This window comes from Helianthus annuus, chromosome 12 (genome assembly GCF_002127325.2).
Source record: "Helianthus annuus cultivar XRQ/B chromosome 12, HanXRQr2.0-SUNRISE, whole genome shotgun sequence".
In the NCBI taxonomy this organism is placed as follows: Eukaryota; Viridiplantae; Streptophyta; class Magnoliopsida; order Asterales; family Asteraceae; genus Helianthus; species Helianthus annuus.
Genome location: NC_035444.2, coordinates 156,752,242 through 156,761,030, shown reverse-complemented (window position 1 = coordinate 156,761,030; position 8,789 = coordinate 156,752,242). Strand labels below are relative to the sequence as shown.

Genomic DNA, 8,789 nt, shown 5'->3' with positions numbered 1-8,789 from the left:
AACGGTAGTGACTCGGTTAGTGACTATCAATTGTTCGGAGATTACTTTGAATCAAGAGTTAGTATGCTAATGGGCTATTAAGCAGTTAGTAATAAATAACTGAGTCACTAACAGCTCTATTAACCAAAAATGTTGCACCAGTTCTACTAAAATTGTTAAATAACAATTGATAGTCCTTATTATTAACTCTAACAACATTAGCATACTAAAATTATTATTGACTATCAGCTAATTATTTATTACTAAAATGTTGTATTAACTTTATTCTGCAACATATTCTTTATAAACTATGCTTACCTTGACATAACCTAATAGCTATATTTCCTTCTTAGAAGTCAATGATAATTGAAAATTAGTACATATTATTACTTTGCTGGTGGACACATTTACTCTATGTTTAGGGCACAATTTGATTAGGTTGCTGATACTGAATTGAATATCACACCAAATTACAATAGCAGTTTATATTGCTACTATTCACCCAAATCAAGCACCTTAAATAAGTCAGTGTTTCTCTATATTCAAAAAACGAACTATAACTGACGATCATTAAATTGCAACAGTCAATTCAATCCAAATACTGCAATAGAAACATAAAATCTACCACAATTCGTTGGTTAATCACGTATAGTTCTTAATCGATTAGAATCAGAAAAAGGAAATTGACTCACTGTAACTTAAAATCAGGAAGAAGGCGAACAAAGAGGCGGAGTTTTTCGAAATCAATGACCCCTGTCTTTCATTGTTATTCCTTGAATGAGGTAAGCAAGACCCCATACTACACACTGCATACACATACATAAAAATTGGGTTCAATATTATTTGTATAAACACCGATTGGAAACCCTCACATTGCATTTGATGAAACCCTAATCAATATAATCACACACACTAACACTCACGAATCGAATTTATAAAAGGAAAAATTCGGGCTGTTTTTACCTCTTGCTGCTCCAAATCTTCATTACCATACCTTATCTTCATCTTAGAAATATATATATTGCACTTAAAGGTTGCTGGAGAGTCGGAGGATGATGTGTAATTAAAGGAGCAAGTAAATGACCCATTTTGATTCCATCTGAAGTTGCCGACTGATGGAGAGCCTGATGGAGAGCCTGTGCAGGAGATCAATCGAATATGTATGTCTGAGAATTGTGTGCCAAATCTATGAAGATCTTCAATTGGGGAGAAGTTAATTACGATTCCAATTGAGTTACCGACTGATGGAGATCCTGATGGCGAGCCTGTGCAGGAGATCAATCGAAGATATATGTCTGAGAGTTGTGTGCCTAATCGATGAAGATCTTCAATTAGGGAGAAGTTAATTATGGATTGGAGAGCATATATTGAGAGGCGAAGGATGAGTATCACGGACTCTAAAGTCCCCACAAATGCCAGTTAAACAACCCTTTCACTTCCGGAAGTCCTCTTCTCGCCGTTGCATCCGTCTCCGGCGACTCCTCCACTACCTCATGTTCTTCCTTTGCACATTCTTCAACTAATGAGATGTCGTACGGAGGCGAAACCGAAACCTCTGGCGGAGGATTTAAAGCTTTTCCGGCGAACCTCCGATGACTCGCGTTCTCTTTCTTCTGGTTAGGTTTACGGCCGCGACAGTTAACCTGTTCACTACTTGTAAAGTTTTCTTCAATAGCTTCAATTACTTGATGAATTAGCTCTCGGTTAACAGACGTGTCCCACCGGAACCAGTAGTTCGTGTAATAATCGAAGCAATCTCAGTCGAATACCGGAGATTTGTGTGCGGCCGGAGCTTTCTTCTTATTGTTATTATCAGATGATCTAGGGTTTGTGGAATTATTTTTATGGAATTATTTTTGACACAAATGATTAAAGTAATGTAACTTGTGATTATTAAACTGGAATTGTTTTTGACCCAAATGATTAAAGTAATGTAACTTGTGATTATTAAGTAAATTAAATGAAATTAATAGGATTCTTATAGGTTGGTGCATTTAAAAGGAATTTTTACATATATCCCCTTATTATAAGCCCTTATTACATATTTGTCCAATCTTTAAAATCAATTACATATTTCCCCCTTTCTTTATGAAATTACCCTTTTACCCTTTTTCTTAATTTCTTATCTCTTAACTTCAAAATCAATCTAGTCAATACTCTATATGTTGTGATAAAATCTTTAAAATATTTCTTTGAAAAAAAAAACGGTCATACCCATTTTATAAAAAAAGTGACCTTTTTACATATCTAGTTACTGGTTAAGTTTTAGATTACATATTTTTTACAACCGACCAATTATACATTTAAATTTTAGTTAACTACACTAACAATTTACGTTAAAATATTGATTATCTAAAATATCTTATATAAAAAACATATTGTTATACAATATACGTTTGTTTTTTTTTCAAGTCGTAATCAATTTTTCTTTAGCCTAAATCTTAGTTCGATCATCAACATTTTAATTGTTTTGAAGCAGGAGCTAAATTTCCATTTTTTTTTGTGTAATGCTATTTCAGAAATCTAATTGTCATGTTTTAAACATTCAAAATCATATTGAAGAAACTGTTTTACAACAAAAGTAAATTTTTAAACCATGGTCGCATGACTGTTTTCTTTAAAAAAAAATAATGCTTAAGAGCTATGACGTATTATATATAAGCAAAACTTTCAATTTTCACATAACAGAGGCAGAAGCTTATAAAAAAATAGGCAGGGCTTATAAAAAAATGAATTCATATCATTAGGTTAATATCTTATTTGCAAACAATTGTATTACACATTAAATCATAAAATATGTAAGTAATGGTGTTAGAAAGGGGGAAAATGTAATAATCATTTAATAAGTTCATTAAGGGTAAAATAGTAATTCAATAGGAGTGATTTTAATAAAATGGGTAAATATGTAATATGTATGGTTTAAAAGGGGGGAAATATGTAATTGATTTTATGGGTTGGGTATATATGTAATAAATGATCTTAGGAGGGGGATATATGTAAATGACCTCATTTAAAACAACCATAAATTTTGGTTTTAAAATATAACATATAACTAAACTTTAGAAAAGGGGGAAATATGTAATTGATTTTATGGGTTGGGTATATATGTAATAAATGATCTTAGGAGGGGGATATATGTAAATGACCTCATTTAAAACAACCATAAATTTTGGTTTTAAAATAGAACATATAACTAAACTTTAGAATATATATAGATATAAATTATGAATTACAGTTTATAATTAATTATCATATACAAGTTACAATACTTTATATATATATATATATATATATATATATATATAGGGGAAGGTTCATTTGAGAAGAAAAATTAATTGAGAAGAAAAAGAACAAAGGGTAATTTTGTAAAACATTAAATAGTTTTTCACTTATCTGATTTATTATCATTTTTGACTAATTAATTAGTCATAAAGACTATTATCCTCCACACTAATTTTTTTTGCCTACACACATCAAAAAGTTGTCCTACATATTTCGAAATTCATCCTACACGTTGAAATTTATCTTACACAACTCGTAATTTATCCTACACAACTTCTAATTTATCCTACATTTTAAATTATTTTATTTTATTTTTTAAAAAAAATATGTATTTTGAAGATAAGTTACAAAAAAATTAATGTATTAGCTATTAAAGAGGAAGACTACAAATTAATGACCTATGTAGATTTACCAATGTACCCTTATAGTAACATTAAATACTTATATTAAATGAAGTAAAATAAAGCATTCTTATTGGTTGAAATTTGTTCTTTTTTCTTCTTACAAAAAATTTCTTCTCATTTGAACTCTCCACTATATATATATATATATATATATATATATATATATATATATATATATATATATATGGTAATGCTAGACAAAAAACCCTTAAATTTTTAGAAAACTTTGGAAACTCAAATCTCCCCCCATTTTTACCCAACCTCCCGACATTTTTTTTTTGAAAAAAATAACACATGTAATATACATGTTTTAAAGTGTTTTGGGCAAAAAAAACAAAAAAGCACCGAAGGGATTTAAAAAAAAAAAAAAACAAATTTCAGCAATGTCCGGTTGCCTAACATGTGTTAGGCACAAAAGACAGAAATTGCTGAATTTTTTTTTTAAATCATCCTTTCGGCGCTTTTTTGATTTTTTTGGCCCCAAACTCTTAAAAACATGTACATTAAATGTGTTATTTTTTTCAAAAAAAATGTCGGGAGGTTGGGTTTTCTAGGGTTTTTTTTATATATATAGGGTTTTCTATATAGCCCTATCCTATATATATATATATCACCATCAATACTTTTTTTAACTGCCAACGAATATTTCAAATGTGCTACTGATGAAATTCACTACATTGGGATACACTCGCCTTCGAACTAGGGAAAACCCTCACCTAGGGCTGAAGCCCGTGAACACTTGCCCGAAGGCACGACAGCGCGGTGAGGTAAAATCCGCTCAGTTCAAGGATCGAACTAGCGATCTCCACCTATTCGCCTAGTCTCTCATCACCATCAATACTAACATTCTTTTATTATTATTATTACATCATCATCATCATACTCAGTAAATCCCACCAATAGCAAAGCTAAGGTAGGGTCTGAGATGGGTAAGATGTAGACAGCCTTACCTCTATCCGTTAAGAATAGAGAGACTGCTTCCAGTGTGACCGCTGGCTCGATTGTTATTATTATTACATGATACTGTTAAAAAAACCTTGCTATTATTACATAATATATGAAAGTAGAAGATATATTATCTAAAATGACTATTAGTTTAGAGTAAATTACTTTTATAAACAAGTAATAAAATGTATTTAATATTTGAGCTCATGTAAACCAGGAGGTCACACTACTTTTTAGAGTAAATTGCAATTTAAGTCCCTGAAAATGTTGGTGATGTCAAGTCGAGTCCCTAAGATGAAAATGATGTTGCCAGGGTCCTCAGTGTCGTAAAAGAGCTACATGTTGAGCCCCCCCCCCCCCCCAGTTTTCTATTTAACCTTAAACCGGGTTATGGGGGGACTCAACATGTAGCGCTTTTACAATACGTCTAAAATACGTTGTTGATGTTATTTAAGGTGTAACATTTTTTATGTCCTAATATCTTTCACGTGGATGAAGTGAAACGATACCATAAATGCTTAAGGTGTCAAAAACTAGTAAAAAAACACATGCTATTCTTTAAATTATTTTGCATTTAAGAAACAACTTTAAAAAAAATAAAAAAAAAAACACATCTCAAACTTGTTTGTCTAAAGATAATTTATTTTTCTCTAGAAAAATACAGACAGTATTCTTTAAATTATTTATCAAACATTATTTTTTAATCATTGACGTTTTACAAACATTATAGTCAAATAATGTTTCTTGATTTCCAATCTCAATCACCCTCTTCGAGATATCGCTGAATATCATTAAATTATTAGTATGTAAAATGACGTATTTTATTTTATTATATTATAAGTATATAAATATAAATATATCAACTGGAGCATGTATTTGCTTCACATGTAGGCAAATTTATTCATGAATGTAGGTCCCACGGTTCCCATATCCTGGCATGCCAAGTGTCCTTTCTTCTAAATTTATCAGGTGTGTTTTATGTGAACCAAGTAAAAATCAAAATCACAATACTCATATAGATACCATGACAAAATGAATGAATAAATAAAATAAATAAGTAGAGTGATATATATGATAGATGGACAATTGGACAGAGTATAAAATAAAAGGAAGAAACTTAGAAAAATATAGGAAAAATCTAAACTCTTAATCAAGTCAAAACAATCATAAGATGTTGTGACAAATTTATAACTATATGTGTTAGTGCCTAAATCCGCACCGGGAAGTGGCGAACTAGAGAAGCGCCAAGATCCGGTTCAGGTTCCTCCTCTTATTGCTATAATGTTGGTTCCTCTTGTTGGATCACGTATTGAAGGCTCCATCCACAAGAAAAGCTCGTTAAGGGCTCCCGGGGGATTTCCCTAAGGATCACGTATTGAAGGTTCCATCCACAAGAAAAGCTCGTTAAACACAATTATTGATTTTTTATATAGTTATCAATTTATAAACTCGAATGATTTTTATATATTTTAGAGCTAATTGCCCGGATGATCCCTATGGTTTTACGTTTTTTCACGTTTAGTCCCCACCTTTCGGAAATAGCAGGTATGCTCCATATGGTTTGTCATTTTGTTACTCGGATAGTCCCCTGACATTTACTTAGGGGACTATCCGAGTAACAAAATGACAAACCATAGGGAGCATACATGCTATTTCCAAACTAACTGACATCTACTCGGGGGACTATCCGAGTAACAAAATAACAAACCATAGGGAGTATACCTGCTATTTTCAAAAGGCGGGGACTAAACGTGAAAAAATGTGAAACCACAGGGACCATCCGGGCAATTAACTCTATATTTTATTATTTAAAAAACATACCAATAAATCGAAAAATATATTTTCTTTAGTTGAGTATAGTATTATTAAAAAAAGGATTTAAAAAGGGTTGACACGTATCATACAACGGTGTGTCTAACACAAGCATCCTTCTAGTATCCAGTGCGTCTAACATATGTGCCTTGGTCGTCAGAATTTTACGTTTTGTGTCGAACGCACTTATCGTTCCACCTGTGGTACACATGTCACGTCCAGATGACTCCTCATACGGCTTTAGATAATTTTATTCTTTTTAAAAACATACAATGACATCAACTCTTACTCTTATTTGTATGACATACAAAATGGAATAAAGTAAATAAAAATGCAAAGTTTTCGGAACAAATAGTACCATCACTTTAGTGGCATGGATATAAAACAATAGGGAAAATTTCAAAGGATTGGTTGAGTGTTGGCTTGGCCATGTGCAATAATACCACATGAATTCTCAGATCTGTTGATAGTCTTGACAAAATGGCTACAGAACACAGCATAAATGGGTCCAGAAAACTGAACCCATCTAATATAGTTCATGAACCATGGGTCCCATTTGAATCACTAGAATAGACCTGCCAGGCTACCCTAACCCAAACCATCACCCTGACCCATTCTAACCAACTGACCCATTTGTGTTTCTCATCTATATATGAATATTTCATGAATGGTCAGGACCAAAACACAACCTTTGGACCGGTCTAGTCAAAACCCAGCCCATAAAAGTACAAGTTGTGTGTCGGTATTTGAATTATTCATATTCATGGTGTGATCATTACAAAAACCAATTTAGTAAGGAATTGCTCTTAACAAGTATACGCACTTGTACGTTGTTGATCGGATGTAGTGGACGAGATAAAAGAGTGTTTGTTAAGCGGTTAGATAACCGTCTAATGTATCACATTTAAAGTAGGGATATTGGATTTAAATAACCCCAACTTTCACCAATTGGCCGATAACACTCCAAACTTTCGATTTGTACACCAGCACTTCCAACTTTCAATTTATTGGCCGATAACACACCTTAACTAGCTGAACCCTAACCCAATTAGTTTTTGATGATATGGCATCTGACGTGGCACGTGACATGGCAGTTGGTGTGGCATTTTTTGATGATGTAGCAACTGACATGACAGCTGACGTGGCATTTTTTTGATGATGTGGCAACTGATGTGCCAGCTACATGGCACTTTTGATGACGTGGCAACTGACATCAGCTAACTATGTTAGGGTTCAATTAGTTAGGAAGTGTTATCGGCCAATAAGTTGGAAGTTGGGAGTGCTGGTGTACAAATCGAAAGTTGGGAGTGTTATTGGCCAATTGATAAAAGTTGGGGTTATTTAAATCCAATATCCCTTTAAAGTATTAGGTACCAGTGCAACTTTCTATCTAAAATTGGTTATGCATTGATCGTCACTTTATATATATTCAGGGGCGAAGGATAAGAGGGGCGGGGAGGCCCCCCCCCCCCCCCCCCCCGAATTTTTCGCTCAGTAGTGTTATATATGTAGTTTTCGTATAGAAATTTGTGGGTATATACATTTTCGTCCCCCCGGTTCTATAGAATTTTTTGGGTATATACGTTTTCGCCCCCCGGCCGAAAAATTCAAGCTTCGCCACTGTATATGTTGGTGAGGGGGAATGAAATTTACAAACCAAAATACTAATTGTCCCCAAGGGGACATCCTGATGGTAAAGTGGTATGAGTTCAAATTCCGTAGAATGCAAGTTGTTGTGTATATATCGTATAAAATCTAGAAACTGTAGTTTAAAAATACTTAAAAAAGCACTTTAAGTAGAGAACCACAAGAAACGCATAATGCGTTTAGGATAATTAGTAGAGAGAGGAGACAGTTTTGCATAACTGTTTTGTGTATCGTATTCAAAGCAATAGTTACAACTGCATTGTCGGTTCTCATATTTCTATATGCAAAATTGGTTTTGTATCGAGTCAATTTATTTGCGTTTCAGCTGCATTAGTGGAATAGGCTACTTCTGATTAGAATCGTATGTATCAGGTACGAGGTCTAACCGAAGTTGAACACAACGGAGATTATCAGTGACGAAACGCATGAGAAATGGACCCGGAAAATAGTTCAGGCGTTGGTTAACGCCAAACCACTCAGACACCTTGTTTTCGAGCTTAGAATGAGCGTCAACCAACCAATTGCACCCAGTTGGGCGCTAATTAACGTTCGAATAGAGAAAAGTTCATTCTCTTACCGTTTAAACAAACATGTCAATCTTGTTTAAAGCAGAAAATGTAAAGAAACTCTCAATGTATTTCCACGGTGTTTAAATACACTATAATTATTATCATAATTATGGTTTAGCTAGCCGAAAACGCTAAAAACGAGAGGTTCAGA

At 33.2% G+C, this 8,789-nt stretch overlaps 1 long non-coding RNA gene across 1 annotated transcript; it reads right to left on the bottom strand.

Moving 5' to 3' along the window:
- Positions 1–554: 554 nt before the first annotated feature.
- LOC118484674 lies at positions 555–973 on the bottom strand. Its single transcript, XR_004873930.1, has 2 exons — positions 943–973; positions 555–785 (listed from the first exon to the last, which is right to left on the bottom strand). It is a non-coding gene; the product is annotated as an uncharacterized LOC118484674 (long non-coding RNA).
- Between the last annotated feature and the right edge of the window lie 7,816 nt (positions 974–8,789).